Source organism: Malurus melanocephalus, unplaced genomic scaffold (genome assembly GCF_030028575.1).
Source record: "Malurus melanocephalus ecotype Western Australia unplaced genomic scaffold, MMel_1.1 scaffold_18, whole genome shotgun sequence".
NCBI lineage: Eukaryota > Metazoa > Chordata > Aves > Passeriformes > Maluridae > Malurus > Malurus melanocephalus.
Genome location: NW_026623250.1, coordinates 108,008 through 133,019, shown reverse-complemented (window position 1 = coordinate 133,019; position 25,012 = coordinate 108,008). Strand labels below are relative to the sequence as shown.

At 38.6% G+C, this 25,012-nt stretch overlaps 1 protein-coding gene across 1 annotated transcript in view; it reads left to right on the top strand.

Annotated features, from left to right (window-relative positions):
• The window catches only part of MAST4 (microtubule associated serine/threonine kinase family member 4), a 132,160-nt gene that overhangs the window by 6,663 nt on the left and 100,485 nt on the right, over nt 1-25,012 (top strand). The window lies entirely within an intron of this gene.

Here is a 25,012-nt window from a genome sequence, read left to right as displayed (position 1 = left end):
AACCCACAAAATCCCTGAAGATAAGCAATCTCTCATTTAATGAAAGCAAGAACAAATAATAGTTTGCAAGATTTTTCTGAAGCCATCATTTTCTAAAGTGTTTTTGATGTCTTACTTTGGGATGTTAGACACAGGAGAATTAAATTAGGATTAACACTAAYTTCCTCTGAGAAGTGCATTGCTTTTGGAACATCTGCGCGTTGAAGTGCTGTGGATAGCAAGCGCATAAACACGAATTAATTCAAGCAGATTATTTGCCTACGCTCTTCTGAGGTGAGTGGCTAACTGCTGACAGCAGGCAGGATGGGATTGCATGGTGAAGGGCACTCAAGGCCCTTCATAGATGATGGGTCACTGCATTTCTAATGCCACGTTGTTTTTTTTGTTGTATTCTGTATTCTCTTCAGAGCTCTCTTGGCTGGAAAGAGTGTTTTCTAGTCTGTCAAGAGAGGAGTTGAGATTGGGCAACAGTGTGTTTTCTGTTGTAATCTGTCTGCTTCTGTTGTCTGTGAATAGTTGTTACTGGACTGACATTATGGAAACAGAGATATCTGCAAAAAAATGCCAGGATTTTCCCATTTTCCTTTCTGCTGTGTTTTTGTCTTCTCTACACTAGTTTTCCTTTTGGCAGAAAAGTGACTATGAACAGGAAACATGTTTTATGAAATTTATTGAGGCAAATGGTACCAAGTGTCATTGGTTGCAGTAGTTTCTATCATTCAAAATATTTTGCATTTTGGCTGCCAGTTGAGCATGGGATAGCTTCTTTTGACCATGGCCTTCAAAACTTAGTCTTTTTTTATGGGGGAGATGAAAGCTCCCTTGGTTTAACCTTATTCCTTAAAAAGAGGATGAAGGCAAGCTATGGATTCCTTGTTTACACCAGTATTCTCAAGGATCTGAAAGTTAAATTTTGTGTCTTGAGTTGCCTGTCTTTTCCATCACCTTTCTACAAACCTTGTCACAGTAATTACACATTGCTTAGCAAAGCAGAGTAACAAGCTAAGAAAAAYCAGAATTCTTTCGGAGAACCATACATTTCCATATAGCACAGCTGTTTCAATCTGAAATGAAACCAGAAGCTTCTGAACCTGCCACTGTCTTCTAAAATACCATAGTGAGTTCTCTTCATTATTCTAGATGCTAAAAAAAACTCTTAAGCAAAAATACCCACAAAAAATAAGGGGCGGGAAAGTATGGTATTTTGTTCTCAAATAATTCCAGGTCTTGCTCTGTCAATTAAATGTTTGGCACTGCAGTGACTATTTGAGTTGATAAGGATTGAGATGATGAGCAACATGACAAAGCAAGATTTTTCATTAAAAGTTCCATTGACCTTTGAGGTTGGTTGTTGTACATTGTCTCCTACTAACTAGTTAGTATGTGTTGCGTATTTAAAAAGGTATCTCGCCGCACAGAGCGAGTACAAAACCTTGTTGTGGCTAACTCTTCTCCTGCATTTGCCTTCTTGCTGTTAATGTTGCTGACTTGCAGCTTCATGAGGACTGTGTGGTGAGAATTAAGTGCTAGGAAGCTACGATTTTGTCAGAGTATTCATAGCAAGGTAGGGAGTGTGGTAAAGAATGYATTGCTCTAGAAATTGCTCTTTCACATATTTGTCCTTTAGCATGTGTCCACTGGGGAGGCGCAGTCCCTTTAGCATCACAGATTGTGTGCCAGATCTTCACCCTAGCAAAATTGTAGTGTAGGTTGRGAGAGGAGTGGAAATCAAAATACTTTGGGGTAAAGTAAGCAGTGTGTGAAGTGGTGGCAATGTTTGTATGTGCATCTCTGTGTAATGAGGCGGTGGTAGTTCTGGAAAAAAATGTCACTGTGACCTGGCTAGAGGTAGTGTTTTTGTTACCTCTTTCCCTTCCTGCTTCTCCTGCTGCAGAGGTAACCATGGGCCATGCTTAGACTGTGTGGGTGTTACCATAAATTTTTCTTCTGTTTCAGACTTTCTTGTCTTTAACTGTGATGGATTCTGCCGTGTTGAGGCGCACCAAAGATGAACAGCCTAATTGCTGTAGTGTGATCTTCAGTTCATGCTAAAAAAAAATAATGCCATCAAAAATTTATTTTCTCAAGGTTAAAATGATTGCAGTAGTATTAAATAAAGTACTCATCTATTTAGTCTAGAGCAGCTGCAAAACTTACTGTGTCATGTCAGCTAGACTAACAGCATTGCTTTTGTGTTTTTAGATATGTTTGTGGTAAGTTACCTATGAAGTGAAATATTTGACAGTTTAAGTGAGTAGGGCTGTCTCAAGAGTCATGTAAAAGACTTTATTGATTTGCTTTTAGTATGAAAAAATGTATGTTTGTCTACTACCTTAAGCCTTTACTGTGCAGGATAGGCCTTTAAAGGTGCATGCTGCTAGGTACCCTTATTATTTCAGAAATCCTCTGGGACATGGAGAGACATGGGCTTGAGGGCTTAATCTAAAACAGCTATGTGCTGCTKCCTAAGGTTTGAGAGTATCTACACAGTAGTAATGTTTCCAGCTCTCTGGAGCTTATTTTCAAGAGTTTGGTGGGTATAAATAAGCCTATAACCAAAGTATTTATCTTTCCTCTCACTTGGAATAAGTGAGAATTGAAGAAGCAGTATTGTACATTGAGTTGCATATCTGATTTTTTGTGCCTGAACTATTTAGATACTTAAAATTCTTCTGGAAAGTGGTGGGTGAGGAACTGATAATTACAGTCTTCAAAATGTGAATGGTTTGCAAAAATGGTTGAGAGGCCCTTTTGCACCCTTGAGATTTTTCACACTGGTGGATGTAGTCCTGAGGCTCATCTTCAGTATCCCTTAGTGTCTGTATGTCCAGCTGTGAAACCAAATGTAAAGACATACATTTTGTGAAAAGCTGCAGCTCTGTAGAAGGAGTGCAGTGTAAGTCCAGGGTAGCCCGCTGCCTTTGACTGTGTTGATTTAAGCTGCTTTGAACTGAATGTTGGTAAACATAACAAGGTGTGTTACTCTTGTGCTTCGAGGAGGCTCTCTGTGATGGCGCTGCTTTGCCAACAGTAACAGCTTGTGTAAAGTTGAGCTCACACAAAGGGGTAAGAGAGTCCTAAGTCTTGAGGCATAAAATAAAAGTATGGCCAAGTACAGTGAAAATGAAAAATCCTTGAGCTAGCAAGCTGAGCAGCTAGGTAGCCTTTATACTGCAACAATTCACGTAATGGATGCCTCTTGATTTTGTTGTGTGTTATGCACTCTGTCCCCCACTCCCAAAGCACAACTGTGCTCCAATATTGCAACACTGAAGCATTAATACATACCGAGTACTTGGTTTCTGATCCTGCTAGTTTTGTTACCTGGAGCTGGCAAACATTAACCAGCAATGCTTTTCTGTACAAGGCATGAAAAAAACCATATTTGTGCTTATTTAAGAAGCAAAAATCTGAAATGCAGAATTGGGGAACTTAGGAAAAGGGGCATAAAGACTCTGAAATGGTTAGTAATGGAAACTGAGTCCCCGAAGCTTTTTGTTAAATCTTCCTTCAATAAAATTGCTCTGACACCAGTCTGGAGGTTTTCTCTTACATCCATCATGACAAAGCAGATGCCTGTTATTAAGAACTTCAGTAACACAGCCTGCTCTGCTGCTGGGTTGGGAACTGACTTGCTCAGGCTTTGTCTTAAATACCACTCTTCTTAACAGCTTCTTCAGCAGTGAAAGAGTAAAGGAGGAAGAAAATTGTTATTTTGCTTTTAGCTTGGTTTTTTTAATTGGTGTGGTACTGAGCACAGCAGTGTTCTGGCTTGTGTTGGGAGCTTCTCAGTGTTACGGTATCAACAGCATGATATGTGCCATTGTGAAGCTCCTTTAAAAAGGATGTGGGCTTGAAATACTCCGCRGTCTAAAACACACAATGTCCTACTCTCGGATTTTATACTTTGTTGCTTCAGCCTCCAGATTTGTGGTTTGATTTTTTTTTYCCAGCTCTTCTCGGGCAGCAGTGGTGTTTAAAAATCATTTTTGAAACTTTATAATGGGTTGTATTGGGTTTTGAGATATATGGCTTAGGAGAGACTGGTGCTTAAAGTCATAAAATGCTGGTAGCTCCTTTTGTTGTGATCAAGTGAAAGCAAAAAATTGAGGACAAGATAGCGGAAGAGGTGAGAAACATGTGGGAGTGGTGGCAAACGAGCTGTGCTTTGGAATGACGCCGGGAACCTGTCTTAGCTTTAGCTTTASGGAGCTAAGTAAGTTTACTTACACTTTCGTATCAGAAAGGGATGCTCTCATCAGCTTTTCTATCCGAGAGACTGTCTGGCTCCAGCCAAGAAGCAGAGGAATGAATACCTTGCCCTCCTGTACAAATSTAACTAAGCTGATGAACTTCCACTGCTTGGAAGTGAGTTATGAGTATGTCAGGGGTTGAAGCTTGAGTGTTCAGCTATATAAAGAGCCTGGTTGCCCTTGCCACAGGTTTCTTTACTGAGTAATTTAAATTTCAAGTGGTAACCAGGGGTGAATCGAAGACTTTTTTCTTAACTGGTAAGTATATAGTCTTGAGCTAGAAAAAGAGAAATGTTTTTTTTTTTCTTTTTGATCAAATAGCTCTGGAAATGACTTTTCAGGAGAAGCAAAAAGCCCCAGCCACAAAAGAAGCTACAAAAAACTTGTTCCAACATGTTAGTAAGTGTGTGTGAAAATAATTGATTATAGAATGGGAACTTGTATAGGCAAGAGAGATTCACTGTTGCCTGGCAGAGAAACTGCAGGCAAAATGTATCTAATACAGAATTAGATGCATTTTCAAGTGTTTTACTTAAACAACTGGGTATATCTCAATATATCCTTTAAATGTTAATATAATAATTTAATATTAATATATTTTGAATTTTTAGGGGGCAGTGCTTCTACACCAAGTAACAAACTTCCTTTATGAGGCCATGCTGCCATACTASTGGGACTGTGTAATTAATTGCACTTGGACTATTAATGATCCCATTGTTTTTAATAGCCTTGCAATCCTAAGGAAGAGAGCTGTGGGTGAATGAAGCAGATGAGCTACTGCACTAAACTGCTAATTTTATTTTCATTGTTACCTCAGGAAACTTTTACTAGAATGTAATAATGCTGTAGTTATGGCTCAGTGGATGCTTTCATTGTAAAGCTGTTATTCGGGCCATATAACAGAAATGCCTTGGATGACTTTCACACGAGGTTTCTGGTTTTGTGTACTAGTACATGGTAGGGAAGGGCAGGGCAAATTGTATCTAACATATTTGTTCTGGCCTAGCTAACAGAAAAGATTGTTTACGAAAGGTCACAGGATTATCCTTAAGCTCAACTGGGTCTTTATAGCTTTGATGAGTAGCTGGGCTAATGTAAAGCTTCTGGGTGTCTTTTGACTTGTTATCAGTGGTTTYTTCCCATTCCCTTTTGTTCATATACCTGTGGTGTTAAAATGTTAACACATTACCCCACTGGAGGACATGCTCCAAAGTTAAAGCTGTCATTGATTTCCTTGGAGCAGCTCTGTAACTGGCAGGGTACTGCATATTGAATTTGCTGTACGTACATTTAAAAAATGYGGTTCTAAGTTACAGCTGAAGCAGCAAGGAGATGACCTTGGGCATATCACTTATTTGCCATTACAGAGCAGTGACAGTCATTGACTTGCTTGAGTTTCCCTGAGTTCCTAAGTTCGCTGAACCACAGACTGTGTTTTGGAATTATGGTGTGGGTTCAGGGCTGTTGAATTCTGCTGAGAGGATGGAAATGCATTCACACAGAGTATGTGTTGAGGTAGTTGCATGGAACAACAAAAGATATGTAGATGTAGCACTTAGGGTTGTGGTTTAGTGTGCACTTGACAGGCTGGGTTCATGGTTGGAATTCATGATCTTTTCCTACTTCAGTGATTCTAAGGTTCTGTGAAAGAAGACATAAATTAAAGAATATTCCTGCTACTTTATAATACTATCACTGTGCTGAATATTACCTTCCCTCCTGGCAGCTGTTTTGTGGTCTCCCTTGGTYTGCTTCCGCCCAAAGTTAGCATGATTATTGGTAAGCTCTCATCAGTGCTAATAACTAGTGACTGAAAACTAAAGCAACTRAAACTTCAGGGGTTGCATTCAGACAGCAGTGGTCCTACAGTTAACATAGGGTAAGGATTTTAGAGGAGGAGGAAGAGGAGAGAGGTTCAGTTGAAGTGTAATGAGGTGCATAGGGGAAAACAATCTCCATAGTGTTTAATAATTTTTATGCTTCTGAGAGTATTGGCATGGTGTTAATAGGACCATTGGACACAAATTCAAGGAAAAAAATTTGTTAAAAACATGCAAAAACCTAAAGCCGTACTATCAAGTACTTCAGGTGTGAGCTCATTTGAGGGTGAGCTTTGGTATGTTGGTAACCACTGAAATAGGGAGGTGCAAGCACTGCTCTTGCAGCCTGTACTACCTCACCTGCACACTGCCCAAGAGAGCAGCTGTGCCAGAAACTGGCGTTCCCTTGTGCACAACAAGGGACTAGCCTCACACTTACACATGCCCTGATGGCTTGCAAGCAGGTAGAGACAGGTTTTATAGCAGTGGGAGCTAAAGCACTTTCATTCCAGGTGTACTTTCCAGTAAGACATTCATAAGTAGTGCGTTTTTTTGACATTACACTAAGGAAAAGTAAATTGCAGAAACTGCAGATGACAAATGTAGTTATATTAAGTCATAGCTCTGTCAGTGGAAAACAAAGACAGAATTGGAATTATCAAACTAAACATCACTGAGAACCTGGGCTTTACTCCAGAATGAGTTCAGAATGTTTTTCAAAATATGGGCGTGCTAGTATCTCACCTATATCTAGTTGCAGTTATTGAAATCTTCCATGCTTTTTGAATTTCGTTAAAACAAAAAGAACATCTGCTGCTGTTATTTAAAAAAAATGCTAGTGATCTTGTAATTAAATTAATGCCTTTCCTTTGAGTCTTTCCTTTTGGGAGCTTTAATAGGTTGTATTGCAGAAAAGTTATTTTGACCATAAAATTTCATGTGTATAGCGTCTGGAAAAAGGATCCTACAGTTTTCTGATGAGTCTTTACATGAAGATAGACTTTTTGCATAAATCTTATTTCTACAAAACAAATGAGGAAACAGAACCTTACCTACATAAGCAAGTACCACAAAGCAAGGGTAATGGATTTGTGGTGTGAAATTATGTTAAGGTCAATATACCCATTGCATGTATTTTGAGAGAAATRACTTCAGATCAATACTAGTCTGATCTCAGGGTTTGATGACTTTGTATGCTGCTAGTTGTACAGCATCCTAGGTGTGCTTCAGGGTTTGTTAGAAGGTGATAGGATCCTTACGGACTTGGGTATTGATGGTGTTGCCCCCAGATCAGCTGCCTAAAGTTTGTGGTTGGTGCCTGGCCAGGTTTTTCTTCTAAGTGTTGAACTTTAGGCAGTAGTTGATTTATTAACTGTTTTTTTTTTTTGGATAAGCTTAAGATGAGGATGTTCTGCAAGAGCTGCAGTTGCAGCTTCAGTGATTCTGTAAACACAACATCATTGCAGTTGAAATTTCTGACTGGGTGTGGTATTTTTCATTAGTCATGAATCCCTCTGTCTTCATTGGCTATTGTTGAGGTAATATGCTTTCATGAGAGAATTAACGAGTGGTTAGTGTGTTAATCCTTACTGTTTAGATTTGAGTTTGGTAATCCGCCTCCTAGATGTCTTGTCTGTCTGAGGCTATGTTTTCTATCTGCCTTACTTTTTTCAAATAGGAACTTCCTTCCTACGTGTGGTTAGTCTTTGGCCGTGTCTTCCCTATGTTTAGGTATAGTTGCTTTTAAGTAGATTTGCCCGTTTCCTAGGAGACAAAGCAATACTACTCTGCATGATTTTAGTCCTTAAAGAGGTTAATAAACAAACATGGAAAAATATGTAGTCTTCCCTATACTTAGGCAGGTGTGGACAAGTAGAATAGCCTGGTCTGTTTTCATTTTTGATGGTGCTGCTAACAGATGCCTCCTGCAGTTTGGTTTTGGCAACTGTCTCCACTTGTTTGGGTAGTCCAAATAAAGCCAGTTAAGCTGCTTCAATAAACCTGTGGGGAAAAGACATTCTCATAACAATAGATAGTTGTTTACTCTAGATGCAAAGCTAGATCCTAAGATTTAAGGACTCCCCTGAAACCACACAGTTTTAGTACGTGTATGTACGAGATAGTTGGTCTTCAGGGGATTAATGATACTTATGTACTTGATAGTAGAAATGTTTTTACTCTTTTTATTTAAATAATAGAGTGCATGTATTGACAGACATTGTGTATAAAAATGTCTGCATTCATTTCCTTTACTGTTTGGATAATTACAACTCTTCTTGCTGCAAGATTTCTATGAGCATATACTTTAAAGATCCAAATAATTATACATAAGAGTATGTGTGTGGAAATAGACTTTGAAGAGTGTTTTTTCCTGCAGATATAGCAGTCAAAATAATTCTGGTGTCTGCAATTTCAGGAGATGTGGAAGGCAGCCTTCTGAAGTGCTTTGATTGTGTACTATACATTGGTGATCGCTTCAGCACAGCTCATAAGTGCTTGGAATTGTAGCACATCCCTATATAACTAACCACTGAAGCACTTGGAGAGCTTTTATAATAAAACTTCATCAAAATTATTATTATCTTGTTTACGTTGTTGTATTCATCATGTGCGCTCAAGTATTCTTGCATATTGGCTCTTATCAAGTGTTTTTTTGTGGCTGCGTGGACACGAAATATAAGGTCATGTAAAATAAATATCATGAGGCAAACTCAGTGTTGGATGGTGGTAACACACGTGAGTTTAGCCTTTATTGCCTGGCTCTCAATTACACATAGAAGTAATTTTACTGTTTTTGAGGCTTTTTGGTATCTGGCTGAAATTGTCAAAAGGAATCAAGGACTGTTTTTCTCTCCTCTTTCCAGTCTTGTGCTATTAGTGACTGAAGGGTGTCTTTGCAAGGTTCAGTCTCGATGGCCGCAGGCCCAGTTTGCTGTGAGTGTCTATAAACAAAAATAAAAATGTGTCTTGCCTGGCAAAATGGCGAGCTGTCTGTCTCCTTCAGCTCTCTAAATCTGGAATACGGTTTGCGGCTCATGAGCATCTGTGTAAATCCGTTGTGTTCTGTGAGTTTCAGTAAATGTCTTTTCTCATGAAGTCCTCCTCAGGTGCTTTCCAAACGTGCACTGGTACTGGGCATGGGTGGCTAGTTGCTGGCTGCGGGAGGCTGCAGGGGTGTCCTGCAGGGAGAAAGTGTTATCAAGAGTAAGAATAGTGTATAGTAAAAAAGGTTTGTGCAGTAAAAGCCCACTGCTCTGTGAGGAGTGGGCAAAAATGTGAGCAGGGAGTGGCCGAGAGGAGTTCTCTGGGAGTGACTCCAGCAGCTTCTCACAGAAGCCATCTCTGTGCCCCTTTCTCTACCCAAAACCAGGCCAAGCAAACCAACATGAGCTGAACATGTGTGGTTCAGGTATGGAACTTGAACTGCTATCCCTGTAGCACTCCCAGGTATGTCTGTTGGTTGTCATCTTGTAAGAAGAAAATCTTGTCATTTGAAAACTGCTAAGTGGAAACTTGAATGCTGATACTAATTTCATAATTTCATAGTACAGAGCGTTACATTTGAACTGTATGCATCTCCAAAGTGGGTTTAGTGTGTGAAAAGGTAAGGATGTTCAATTTTTTTTGGGAGAAGATAAAATAATGCTTTGATAAGGTAGAATACTTAAATGAGAGCTTGAAAAAATGTGGTTATCCTTTGTAATCTCCCAGTTATTACTGCAACCTCACTGCTGCCTGTTGGTTCACTAGGTAAAAGTCTTAACTTCCTTTTCTACCACAAGGGGACAAATTTACATCCTAACTGAGGTCAGTTGAGAAGTCTTTAAAAATCAAATCACTATTTGTAGTGTACCTTCTTATTTAAWTTTTTTTTGTAGAAATTGTAGAAATTTTGTAGAAATTTTTTGTTGAATTTGTCAAAGGTGGGTATTATAAGTATCTTAACAGTAGGAATATGTGGTAGGGGAACAGAGTATTAATTAAATATTTTTTCACAGTAATGTTAGCTTTCTGAAGAAATCCTGCCAAGAAAAAGCCTTTAATGAGGCAAAAGATTGGAGTTTTCCTGTTCTGAAGGTGARTTCACTGGTTGTCTTCTTGTCAAGGGTTTAAACCTTTTCATCATCTTAAATCAGTTAGCCTCTTTGATAAATATTTGTGCATGAGTTTAAGGTTAGAGTTGCATGGACGCCAGAATCATGCTATAATTTTGTATAGAAGATTGAGAATGCCATGACAAATTGGGTTAAGTTGTTTTGTTCTCTCAACAGTGTGGTTTTAGGAAAGGTGCAAGAAAGACACCGATTTTTCCATTGTTCTCTTGATTATAAATTGCCTTTCTGCAGGAGGACAAGGGCAGGTTTGAAAGAATATTGCAATGCTAAGTTAAGGAACCTGCAGTGCGGGACAGGTATTGAGGTTACCTTTGGTGGTGTGCACACGCTGGCCTGAGGTTGTCCAATTTGATGGCTCGATTCTGTGTTTATGTGGCATGATGAATACGTGTGGCCATGCACCTGGAGTTGTGATTTGCTGCCTTCATTCTGTTACTTTGTGCCTGGCTTCAGCCTCGAGCACTCGCGAGCATGGCTGATTTATCAGCTGTRTTATAGTCCTGCTATAGCTTTTGTAGACATGTTTTTTTTTCTTTCCCGTGTTTTCAGTTTGTTTTCTCCACACTAGTTGTTACTACTTTTATTTTCGTTGGGACACCAATGCTTGTTTTTTTAGAAGAATTTATGTAAACCATTTTCTAGGCAGTAAAATTACTTTAATGAGACTTCAGTTGCAGAGGTGTGTGTTTTCAGTTGGATGCTGATGTTGGTTACCTTTCTTTAAAAGATAATTGTACAGATGAAGAGTTTTTACAAGTGAAACAAGGTGTAGCTTGACTACTTAATAGCAAATAGGAAAAAGAATGGTTGGCTTATTTGCGCTGACCTAATTTAATGATTTCCATGAAAACGGTGAGTTTATYTGTGATGTCAGTAGCAAGTTCTTACATACATGCCCAGAAAGTAGATMTTTGAGGGGAAGAAATGCTGATGCTAGAAGACATTTTGCTTTGAAACTGTTTAGAGCTGTGAGTCTGTGTGGTTGTGTGAGCAACCTGAAAAAAAGTGAAGCATGGGAGTCTGATAAGGGTTATGGGTTTAGCTTTTTTGGGGGGCTGTTTGTTTTCGAGGGTTTCTTGATTAATTTTTGGAGCTGTCTTTTGTACTGTGTAATTACTTTCCAGGATGTGGATTACCATATCACGTCTGTATTAGTCATTTCATCTGCTAAAGAGCTGCCATGCATAGAAGTCTTTTCATAGAGGCATTACGCTTCTAGTGAGACCTTGTTCCTTCTCCTCTGGTTTCACGGACTGAATCACAGCACTTTCTCCTTTTTGCCTAACAGTGGTTTGTGGTGTGTAGACCAAGGAAGAATATATTTGTTTTTCTGTATTCACCGTGCTAGAAGGGGATGATTAATTTTGAATGCAGATCAGTCAAATTTTTGTTCCTGGTAACAGTACAGATACTGAAATCTTTGTTGCTGTTTTTTTCCCTCTGACAAAGTTATACTTTCACGAAAATAGGGCATAGGAGAGCAACTAAATTTTGCAGCTAAATTTTGCTGACAGCTGGTAACTATTTTTCTTCCATTAATGCAGTTGAGTAAGGCTCCTGAGAGAAGGACCAGATGATACTAATGTCTAAATATGACATCCGGATTTTTTAGCATACCAGTAACTGTCTTGATACTGTAAGGAGCTAAAAGCCCATTGTCTGAATGGTATTGTGCTGACTCTAAATAGTGACATCACTGGGCTGCTCCTTCAAAAGCCTGCTGAAGTACCCTTTACTACTGATGAGTGTCGGTACTCTGGCATAGCTGCTGTTTTGGGTTTCAGTTACTTAAAGATTATTTGCTATTGTTGCTGGTTCTTGACTGCTGTAAATAAAGAGAAGAGGGGAAAATATGTCCATTTGATGTGACCTAACTGCAGCAATTCCCAAAATTCTCTTGCAAGGATTGTTGATTGGCCGTTGTGCAAGGGACTCGAATCTCTCAGAAGAGAGAAAGAAGAAGCTGTTTGCACAGTTTCATCCGTTCAGGCTGGTTTCAGTTGAGGAGACATTTTGGTTATTTGAGATACTGGGCATCTTTCAAGCCAGCAGCTGAAGATTTTTCCAGGAACTTCTMTATTGCACTGCAGAGAGAATACCTTTAAGAGAAGAAGCAGAAAGGAGGCTGCTTATAAAATTTCTGAGCTCTCAGATTGATGATGTTGCCAAATTTACTCTCACCGTTTGAGAAAGTATACTGATGTCCATTGACTGAGCTTTTGCTTTACTTCCATGTATTTCTGTTCTCTGCTTTCCTGAGCACAGTAGTTTTCTTTTTCAATTGTCTTTATTTGGTATCCTTAGATTAAGACTTGGACAGTATATATGTCACCTGAGGTTTTGGGTGGTGGTACTTGTTTCCTTATATTACATTCTTCCTTYCTTCCTTCCTTCCTGAAAGGGAAGTTGATGGTGGAATTATGAACTGTCCTGAGGGGACAGCTGCCACCTCACTCACCCTTGGCAAGAATACCCTTCAGCAACCCACTGAGGGTCAGTGTTCTTTTCTCCACCACCCCTGGGGGCTGGTTAGACATTACCAGAAAAACACCCTGCAATAACTTTGGACTGCACTGATCACTCCACCACATCCAAGGGATCCTGTCTGTATTGCCAATAAAATGTTACAACCTGCCACAGAAGGCAAAGCTAACCYGGGTTCTTGTTAATTGATCCCCTGAGGTGGATTAGAGTGAAATGACACTAAATGATGGTGTTTGTAAATTTACATTTATAGGGTTTATTACAGAGCAGTTTGWTTGGAAAACATAGATGTAGCTGTTTTGTTTATTATCTATAATAATATGACAAAATGAAAGCATTGCAGTATGAAAGAACAGTGGCATCTCCCAAAAACAGGCGAAAAGAAGGAAGGAGAAAAAGAACAAGAATGTGAAGATCTCACCACCCGCAGGCCCCGCACCGAGACTTGGATTACTGCAGTCTTGGTCAACTTGGTGGTTGCACTGCACTGATTAGGTGGTGGGCAAGTTCCTGAAGAAGTGTTGGGGAAAAGTCCACATGAAAATCCCTGGAACACAAAATATATTTGGTTTATGTTCATTYAGGTTCAGGTGGGAATGCCTAGGTACCTTCCCTAGGGCAGGAGCTTCACAATGGGTGATGTAGTGCTGTGGATTGTGGAACACTTTGGGAGACCTGACACCTTTTAAAGACAGCACAGCTGCCCATCACACCAGCACAGCTGAATACCATTATGGCCCATTAACAGATGAAAACCCTCAGGCCCCGTGTTTTCCTGGAGGAAGTAGGGAGAGGCCCACAACCCARTGGTTTGTGCAAGGGAGGGCAAGTTAGCATGACAAGAGGTACCATATGCCTTCATAGCATGATCTGGTTCCTGTTTCACTCATACCCTATCATTCACTCACTGTTTGATCAGCTTAGAGGTTTGCCCATTTGACACCAAAAGCTCACCACATCCATTTCAACAAAGCGTGCTGGCATGTTCACAAATGGAGAATATTTTGAGTTGTTATTTTGAGTCATTATCCATTAACAGTTTAGTCTGTCGCTGTACGTGGRGTGCATGTTTCAGCATCGCTGTTTATCTAACAAGTAGGAAGTGAACCAGTTCACAGTGGGGCCAAACTGCTCTTTGTGCAAACRGCTGCTATGTATTCTACACCTAGTGCTAACCTCTTTCCATAATGCCCATCTTTAGAGATGACAGCAGATGGAACAGTTTCATGTGTGTTCATATGCATGAGTGGCTCATGGAACGGTGATATTCCTGGAATAAAATTCTCTTTTTCGTTTGCTTCTGGTTAAATATTCAAGTTGTCTCTTGCTTGATCACACATGGGAATTTTAGAACAAGCCAAAACATTTGATGTTAAAAAACTTGGGATGGATTGCTAACCTGCCATTACCTAAGTGAGAACTGAGCCAAATTGCAGTCTTGCAGATTTCTCTCAATAATCAACCACTTTATCTGAGACACAGTGGTTTGGATTGTCTATGCCTTAGTGAAATGCTGATTGACAAGAAAATTGCAGGTGTTTCCAGAGTGGACAGGGAGCTAGGTTCAGTAAAGTGAAAGAATAAAGAACCTATTTAATCTCTTTCCAACAAGTCTGTTGTAAATGCTGCTTAGAAATCCAGGTTCTGGTTTTGGARGGCTCAGGAATGCATGTGAAAATCCTGGAGCTCGGGAGAGTGATTAATCTCTGTGTAACATCCCACTCTCTCATTTTAAGACATGTCAGTATATATCCTGGTAGAGAGGCCCACTGTAGTGGAGCTTCTCCTGTACACAGGAAGATGAACTGTGGCTAGTGTGATGTTAGCCTACCCTCTGACAGTAATGGTGATGACCCAGCATGTCCAGGCTGTCACCCTGGTTAATAGCTTTAGAGGTCATAAAATCTCTGCTGGCTACTGAATTTCTCTGGATGTGTGTATTGGAGGGGTGTGTGATGAACTTGTGGGAATCTGGGTTTGCTTTYCACCTGCTCCCAGGGTAGCTTTCCAAATGAAGGCAGAAAATATAATACAGTAGGCTCTTGCTGATCTTGTTCATCACAGCCTGCTACAGACTCAGACAGAGATTTCTGTTCACCTTTCAGACTTCTCCCTTATTAGAGGAACAGTGGTCAGAAGCTTCTTTCTGACCTTTTAACATCTTAAATTGAGATGCAGGGGTATTAAGAMTGGATTGGAGAGTGCTTGCTTTAGATCAGGTGGTGACAGATTATTCAAGTACAGGCATTAGGTTGATACTGGATCAGTGAAGGAGAAACTGTTTTTTTTAAATGCTGCAAGGCCTTTAAACTGGAGGACTGTAAACATGTGTAGACAGGACTGCTGAAAAGGCTTGGTCCCATGTGCCCCTATGAAGCAATTTATGACAAGAYTTTAAACCCGTAATTACTTTTCTTTTATGTTGGGGTAGAAGGTCAAGAAACCATGGTTAGAACCCAGTAATCTGTTTTTTTTTTACAGACAATAACTCTTAAAATATTTGTCTAGATTAACTGGAAGCCTGGAGAAAATGGTGTGATTTGTACTTAGTTTTCCTTCTCTGTTTTGATGATGCACTACATTAGATTGCTATTGAATATTGTAAGCCATTGTGCATACTTGTTGCCACATTGCATCTGCCCATAAGCAATTTGTTTCATCATTAAGTCACTCGGAGGCAGGGGGTGGAAGTACAGCTCTGTGTCTTTTTAATTTCTGAAGTAAATAATTTCAAAGCTGAAGTGTTKCAAGGTATGTTACTAGTGGAAGGCTTCTCCAACATAGTGATGACAGCATTGAAACCCTCACTTCTAAAGCCCTTAGAGCAGGCATCAGTAAGACTTCAGTCTTGCACCATTGACTGTCTGTTTAGACCTTGAATTTCCCCAAGTGCAAGAAAACCAACACTTTCTGGCTTTTTTTTCACTTTGTGTTGTTTTGCTGTTCCATATTATGTTATGAAGTTAAAATTCGATAAAAAGGTTTCTAGATGTTCACAAGAGGATGAGACAATTGGAAAAGAAGATATGTGGGTTTTGGGCGCCAAGGAATAGTTTAGTCCAGAGTCTGCAGTACATGTGGAATAACCCCGCAGGCAATGTAACAAAATGGAAGTGAGCTGGATTGCTTGCATGATGGATTGCACTTGATGAACAAAGGCAGAAGGTCTGGGAGTTCATGTTAACAGCAAGTGTTTAAACTCTGTTTTTATGATGTGCAGATTTTGAGGTGCAACAGTTGAAAATTGGCTTCTCTTGATCTGACAAGTTGAAGTTCATGCTTTGTTGATCTCTCTGCAGCAGCACGTGACACCAGAAATGTCACGACCACTTTGTTAACACATTTATCTTCTTCAGTTAGAAAAAAACATGGATATTTCAAGTGGTGCAATCACACGAATGTTCTCCTCTTCTTGCTTGTTAATGTCAAAAGGTAAATTGGGTATCCTGTTTYCCTTTTCATTCTATGTGAACCCTTAAAGATTTGTTAGCTGTTGTAGTGTTAGAATTAATGACCAAATGCATTACATACATGTTATTTAATGTTAGGTGTGTTCGATATTAAAGAAAGCTAGATCTACGTAGAGAAAGTGGCCTGTATTCAAAGTTAGGAGGCTGCTTCCCTGTTGTTGAAGTAGCATGTGAATAGATGCCTTTTTTTTTTTTTTTGATGATGATTTGTTATTAATTATTATGTGTGTCATTCTAATGATGGGAGGTTTGATGATGGGAGGGGACAGAAGACAGAAAAAAGTCGCTGAAAAAGAAACATAGTGAAATTTCAGTATGGTGAGACTGAATATGCAGGAACTGTAGAATAAACATTAAAACGTGCARTTTTTGTAAAGTAATGCAGCTTAGCTGTCTCAATGACTTCTAATTAATTTAACCCATTCTGTTCCACAGATAACTTGCTTCACTGGCTGGCTGCTGTTCCTGAATAGTTAAATGTTCAGTGAATATTTGTATAACCTATTTGTGAATGTTTGGGTTTTTTTTTTTTWATTTTGTATTTATAGGTTAACCATTTGATCTTTAAGCAAACTGCAACTCTACCTTAACAAGCATACAGCTGCTTTGATTTGCAATATTCTAATATCCTAAAAAAGTAATGCTTCGAGGTATAGTGGTCAGCGCTAACTTTCTGGTCTAGCAGAAGCTAGGAGCGATAATTTTTATTTAAAATTACATCCACTTGTCCACTAGCTAGGAGAAAACCTGTTCTCAGAAATAGAGAAAATCACTGCAAAAGCTTAGGTGTTATGCTTCAAGGCAACACTGTATCAGAAATCTTAGAGAAAGATATCAAGCATACCATTCCTAGGTTATACATAATATAGCTTTTCAGTTAATGTTACAAATAAGGTAAAGATGAATGCCAGCCAGATAATTTCCTCAGAACCATGCTGGGTCGTGTAAGAGTTTGGTTTGTGGTTTGGTTCTTTTTTTTTTTTTTTCTTTTTCTCTTCAGTTTTTGAAGACGTGCACATAAAAGGTGTGTGTAGAAAGCAGAATTTTTGCCGGTTTATGTCTGCAGTGTCTTTGCTGCTGATCTGGCGGTGTAAAGAGAAAATAGGCTCTCTGACACTTCTCTGCTTTAAATTTATGTGGTATAACTTGATTCAATTCTCCACTGGCCCCCAAGTGAATTTATAACAGCAGATGTTTAGCCTGGGTCTTCATAATTGAGATGTATTGTTGCACATGCCATGTGAGTTGTTATTGTAGTAAAAATATATTGGCACTTGATTACAGCACTAATGAAAGTCTTTGTCAGATAGCTTGCTTCAGTTCCATTTGAAAAAAATGGAGTTCCCACATAGTGAAATTGTTCAGTATAAACAGATTTTTTAAAAGATTTTTACTATATTTTTAGAGAGCTTGTAGTCTGATCTATATTGAGTTCTGTGTTTGGGACACAGCTTTTAAATAGTGTGTCAATGTTGCTTTTTAGTTACATTTAGAATTTTCTATTAACAGAATTGCAGGATTTGTTGAATTAGGAGTAGCTGAATGTCTTAGCATAGTACTCATGGGACCCCCACTGCCACTTACATCAAATATAATTTGCTATACATACTCCATACAGACTGTGTTAAGTGTTACTTATCACCTGAAGGTGTTCCCTTAGTGTGTACCTTACTCCTGAGTTTGATTTTGCTGTGTGGTGTCCTTAGAGTGGCCTGTGCTCGGTGATCCAGGTTGCCATGTCACTGTGCTCTCAGCCCTTTGGGTCCTGTGTAAGCATCCATTGTTTCCCTTGCGTTATTAAGAAGTCGGGAAAAGGTGACCCAGACTTGGGGATGTYAGCAGCTTTCATCTGCTTGTGCTTGGCATTACGCTGCTTGAATGGAATGTTCCACTTCTCTCCTGGAAAGGTGTTGCTCTTTGGAAGCAAGCCTTCTGCCTATTAGTGCATGTTACTTCTTGTCATAGCGCTAAACCATAAATGACTTCATAAATGACTTTATGAATGTGTCTTTCTGTCTTTCTGTATCGTCCGATGCCTACTAGTGCGCTACAAGTTACTCCATCTGGTTTACAGAACTGCAGATCAGAAAAAAGTGCTGTTTCTGTGCCTGAGGATAATGTTGTATTTTGGGAAAAACAATTACTGSAGTGACAAGTCCAACATAGAAATTTGCTGCATAGTGCTAGGAGGTGTAGTTGCTGTGAAGTTCTAACTTACTCYGTGAGGTGATACTGCACATTTATTGATTAAGTAGACAGTTGTGCTTTTTGAGATGAAAGAAAAGTGATTMGTCTCTTTCTTTGGTCATCTTTAGAAAAAATAACAACTCCCTGCTTAAACCAGAAAACACCACATGAATAAGACAGTATAAGACCTGATTATTGAATTTTCATAAAGCTGGATCTCTCTTTAAAATAACAGTCCTGCTTTTTCRCATTCAGAAATACAAGTGTATAGCCGTTAGGATTAATGAAAGAATAAACACAAAAAGATTCATTTTTATGGTAGGGGTAATCAGAGAATCAAATGGCATTTTATTCTCTTTTTCCTCCAATATTTGACAGTGTTGTCATGTGATTTAAAGATTTCTGWACAATAAAATCTGCACACACACAAAAAAGTCTACTTAACCTTAGAAGTRTTGACCTGTGAAGTTTCTGATTGGCTGATGTTGCTAGAAGACTCCTGTGTAATGATCACATACTGTAGCTTGCGGAGTTTTAGTTAGTAATGTTCACATTGAATCTTGAACAACCTTAATGAAAGAATGCTGCAGAAATTGCTTCATGAACTAGAACAGACTAAATGCAAAAGGAATGATGTGACCTCCTGGATATTATTTTGTGTAGGTCTTATAGCCCCAGTAAAGCCTCCATGTTCTGTTTGGAGTAGTTTCCAAAACTGGCCTTCTCTTGATAAATGAAGCTTAGATGGTTGCAGCAGCAGGCTTTGAGTAATAATACTGCTAATGAGTTTTTTTCTGTGTGTGGAAAAGTATCTTCTTTTAGAAAGGATCCTGTGCATCTCTGTCCATACACTAGCTGATCACTGTTGTTGTATGTGGTAGGATGGCAACAGGTCTGGTTTTGCATTAACTTGCTTTGCTTTATTCAGATGAGATTGAACTCCTGGATGTTCTGCTTGGTCCTTGGGGCTGTATCCCTGTTCTGAGGGAAGGGACTGTAACTGTATTCGTAGCTGTTCTATATGCAACATCCAGTTGATTGTTCACTAAGTCAAACAGAGGGGGACTTCACTTATTCTGAAGTATTTTTTGCAAGCCTTGAAGGCCTTTAAATGTGAAGTTCAGTCTTAGTGTTAGCTTGTAATGTGTAAACGATCTGCGTAAATTATTCAGTGTCTGGAAGTTGTCAAAAAGATTGGACAGCCTGGCAGGGCTGAGGTCATAGTTTCCGAGATGAGTTTCTCTGTGACTAGAACGGGAGTACACTTTGATCCACCTGTAAGGGGAAATTACCACAAAGGCATTCTCTGATAACGCAAAGGATGAAGAAGTCTTTGGTTGGAAGAACCACTGTAATTTGTGGCTGGGAGGGTGGTGGCATCAAGTCAGAGCAAGGGCAGCGTGGACTCTGCAGCAGGATTGTGGGCTGTGAATGCCCACTTGGCAGTGCTGCTGCAGTGGCTTCATCATGTACTTCCAGGCAGTAAATATTGAGAAGCTGAACACCCACATCTACAGGGACTCTAAGCTGAGGTTTATAAACCAGTAAATCTGTAGTTTATGTCAGCACATGTACGTGCACGGGAAACACACACTTCCCTTGTGCCTATGGCCACCTGCAAAGGCTTAGGARTCCTTCTGCTACTCCCTTTTTCCACCTTGGAGTGTGGCTGGTCAGTGTGAAATCATTGGCATTGCTCAGAAGGTTTCATCTACATAACCTGCTTTTGCCTGTTTTGCAGGTAATTTGCGTTTTTAAAGAAAAGCCCACAACCCTGAGTGACGTTTATAAATATATTCCTTCTAGCAAGCTGAATTGATAATCTGAGAGCACGTCACATAGCTTTTGCACAACGGAAGTGTGCGTGCAGCCTAAAAGCTTATATACAAAATGAACAGACAATTTTTTCACCTTAGGGATTATTATTTTTTGGATAATAATTGTGGTACAAGGCTAAGCATATTGTTATGGCAATGCTTTAATCATGTACTGTAGCTCTTAACCTGGGCATCTGTAATTTTTACTAACACTGGAAATACAGAGTAAGCTGTGAAAGGTCGAATAAACTAGTTTCTAAATTCTTAGTAAAAAACCTGAATGACCTGTATGATATTGTTGTTGTAAACTGCTACTAATAATAAAAAAAAATCCTAGCTAGGTTAACTTTCAGGCATCTTTAATTCTATTTTATATGATTCAATTCAGTTATCTTTCTTTTTAATCAAATGTTCTGCTTTTAGACTAAGGGGATGAGATCAAGGGATTGTACCAGAAAATAAAACTGTAATCTAGTGATAAAACCTCATTGGAATTCTGAATGAAGCTGTACTTCTGAACCCACTTCATACTGTGCTTGATTTATTGTCTCTACGTCTTAATAATTTAGATTAAGGCATGTTCATGGTAGAACAAGTTGTTGATTTAATATAATTATTGTGAAATAAGTTTTTTACATATTTCTAAGAAAGAGGCTAAGACTGCAGAGGGGAATAATTGGCAKTTACTATTACTGCCATCATGGGGTTTCTGGTGTTGTCACTTCCTTGATTTAGACAAATTAGTATTATATCAGGAAACTGTTCAGTTCGGTTGTGTTGGTTTCTTCCTTCTGTGAAAAATCCATGTAGAAACAGGTCCTGTAGAACTGGTTAGAAAATTGGTCTCCAGACATCCATTTGGCCACGTACCTTTAGCCACAGACAACCTGTATAAGCTCTAACTTGCTTCCTTTGCCTATCATCAAGATTGGAGCGGACTAAATTTTGTGAACTAGCTTTTTAGTTTTTTAGTGAAGTAGCTTGAATACAAAATCTCAATCTTCCTTGTAGAAATGCTGTATGTATGAGATTTCTGTAGGAAGTAGTAAAAGCTGCCTCTGTAAACTTTCTGCTAGTATTGAGAGTGTTTTCAGGTATGTTGGTGTGTYGTCTATAGTATTTAATTGTGAAACCAAAATCTACTATAATTTCATGTTTTTCTTCACCACACTGTACCAAATTTAAGTTGCCTTTATAACATGAGTATTACTTTCAGTTTTTTCTTGGTAGACAGTATTTGCCTAATGCATGGGAGATGAGGAGTGGGAGAAAGAAAAGACACTTTGCTGCAATATGATGCTATCCTGTCATGCTAAATGTGAAATAACACCAGAGACAGTGATTTGCATTATCAATGCAAATTATTTTCTAGCAATAAAGAGAAAATAAGCCCTGAAAATATCTGGATTTTCCTTTTTCAATTTCTTTTTAAATGAATTCTGTCTTACTGCTAATGAAATGAAAAAGATTTTGATTACATCTCTTGGAAAGACTTGTTAAAGAAGGCGTGAAGAATTAAGTTTGTAGTAAATTCTTTTAATCTATTTATTGCTTAATGATTGTTCAAAGAGATAATTAGGATTAAGCATTTCCCCGAAACTGGAGAAAGTCCTGCTTTGATTCTGAAGTTTCTAATGTGGGTTTTAATGAAGCTGTCATTCAGATTAGCCCTCAGAAATTCAGATCAAATTGTTTTGTCATCTTTATCTGTAGATATAAAATGGTGGTTACTAAAGTAATGAAGGTATTTTCTTAATTCTGTGAATTTGTAAAAAAGCAAATAGCAAAGCCTAGTGCATGTTTAGTGACACTGAAATGAGAGGCTGTTTTAAATGTCACCGATGGAAGTATGTATGACTGTGCAAAATACTGTGTGCTCTTTTGTGGACATGCAGGTGGAAAGGACCACATTTTCATAAGATATGGGTATGTGAAGGAATCAATTAAGTGTTTACTTGTTACTTGTTTGGAGGTAGTCCTGTGTGGAGCTTTGGTGCCTGTAGCTTAAAGGAAGTAAAACTTGAAAGAGTCACTGACTCTTTGTCTCACTGACTAGGTTTGACTTAAATGTTATATGGGACATGAAAGTGTAGAATCCTGAAATGATTTGGGTTAGAAGGGGCTGGTTCCAATTACATGTTGAAGTTGCTTTAACCTTACCTTGTCAGAAAAGTCTATTTTAATTTGCGTATTTGGAAAGTATACATGGCTAAAGAGTTAATGTCCAGTATTAAATTCAGGAAACAGAAAGTGTTTCTATCAGTTGGTAGTGTGTTCTGTGTGAAGCTTTTAATGCTCAGGACTTCTGTGGATTTGAGTCATCCTATGTAAAATTACTTTGTTTTTAAATAGCAGTCTTGTTTGAGGTGAACATGAGATGTTGATCTTAATGAGTTACTTATTCAGTTTTGCCAGCTGTCCTAGCACTGTGTTGGTACAGAACTTCATGTTCACTTAAGGTGTTGCTTGGTTGTGTAACGTTTGGGTTACTGCTATCATTTGTTTCAGGTTGTAGCAGACACGGGGATATGGGAATATGTTTTTCTTTTCAGACAAGAAAAATCAAGCAGTTAATCTGTTCATTTCCAAGGAATATTAGTAAATTAATTAACGTGTGTCTCCCATGTATTTAAATTTCTTACAATATATGAAAACCTGGTTGTGTCCTYACCCTGTGCCATTCTTCTAATTTGAAAGAACTCTTAAGCCGAGCAAAGGTTACCTWTGGAATGATTGTATCAATCTTGTGAAACAGAAGGGGAAGCTGAGTATAGTGTTTTCTGAAACGTTWTACATGGGGGCACTAACACGGGAGTGATTTGGAGAGCTGATTATGTGTAAGACTTCTGTCAGGTCTGATGTAAATGCATGCACTGCTTTGAATTGTGGTCTCACTTGTCTCCTGCCTTTAATCCTGAGATTAAAGTCTTTATCATTGGGGCACAGAGCTGGTACTGGTGGGTCATTAAACAAGCAGAATGAGCAAGAGGCTTGTCTGTTTGCAGCTCCTGGTGTGGTGAAGGTGGGCAGCCATGCAGGTGTTTCTTGGGATGCTTCTCTTGAGTGGAGCTCAAAGAAAATGACAGTGAAAGGGATGGGATTCTACTGTGATGCTAGATGGCAAAGGGAGGAAACATAGCTGAAAAGTGGAAACATCAAACTTATGCTCTAAATATAAAAGGAGTSCAGGAAGATGAGAAAAGCCTCAAGGCTCTCAAAGTCTAAATGCTGAAGAAAATTTTAGTACTAGGAGAAAGGAGAGATATACAAATAGGGATTTTCTGTATATTCTTTGTGCTTATAAACTAGAGAGAAGTGAGAACTTGTAAAAGAATTTTAGACATATGCTTCAGTGATGAGTGGTTAGTTGAAGGAATGGATGGTAAATGAAATTGCTCCACCCTTCAAACTGTAAATATACCAGCCCAATAGGCAGGTACATCCATCAGGTGATGTTGTGCTACAGTAATGTGTTACACATTTGGTTTAGTTACTGTCGAAATTTCACAAAGTTTGGAAATCTTTCRCAAAAGGTTTGATGATGAGACTGTATTGTGTGTAATTAAGGCACTGTGTTAGACAATGGGCATATGTTAAAGTTGGGAGCTCTTGAAGTGATGCAGTAAGAAAGAATTTTTTTTCTTTCCCTTTCTTCCCTACTCTTGTCTTTTAGGCCTCTTTTACTTAACAGAGTAATTTTGGAAAATCTGTCTTTAGTCTGAACATGTTCAGGTGTCTTTAAGCAGTTGAATTTTATGAGCTCATACAACTGATTTAATTAATTTTGTTATAGCCTCTTACTCTAGCACTGGGCATGCTTTTTTTTCCCTTCAGAGATTGACCAGATAGTTTCTAAACCCATCATGTTTTAATAYAGCTAGCAAAAATTCAGTCCAAATTACAACTTTATATTGAATCAAGCAAGACAACTTCTGTGATGATTAGTTGGGCACAATAATTGGTCATATACCAAAATACTGTCACGTGCATACTGTGCAGCAGTTAAATATAACCTTTTGAATTTTTAGCAGTGCTAAGTAACTTATAAGAAATGCTTGGGGTAAATAATGCAGGATACAGAATTTCTGTAGGAAGATCAAATCACAGGATGGTTATTGTGCTCACTGAAAATGCTCATCTGGTTTTTACCTTGAAGGCACAATGCTCATTAAAGAGCTGAAACTGAAAAAAACATGCAGGATGTTGTTAGGGTTTTCTCCATGTATCCCTCAAGGATTATAAAATTAAGATAAAAGGTACTTCAATGACCAGTGCATAATCCATACATCGTGATAGAGTTTCAATAAAACATTTGGTTGCAATTTTGTAACAAAGTGATTCGAGCTAAAAAATGACGCACTGATTCACACATGCAGATGCCTTTTTTTTTTTTTTTTTGCTTGAAAGTACATTCATGTACAGTCTGTAAAGAGTGGTTACAAGGCTTCATGAGTTTGTCAGTTAAAGTGAAAATTGTCCCTTTGGAAGAACTATTCTACATGAGTATTATGCAAAAGAAAAATTGTTAATTCCTTTCCGTTCCCTAGARAAGAGTATAAATTAGTCTGCATCAATTTAATTCTCTATAAAATATATGGGCTGATTATAGCTTAATATGGAGTCATATCAAAAGCTTAGATATGAGAGTCTGAAAAATTTACCCTCAGAATACATCATTTTTTTCCTGTTACTCAGAACTTCAGAAATCACATTGTAGTTTTCTGTATGGAAAAAGTAGGAGCAGTCTCCTGTGGAGTGGCCATGCTTTCATTATATTTCCCATCTCTTCCAAATTCAAAACTCTCCAGCAGAGTGACTTTTTACTGTCAAACATAAAGTGATTTTTCTCCTGTGCTGGAGGATGCC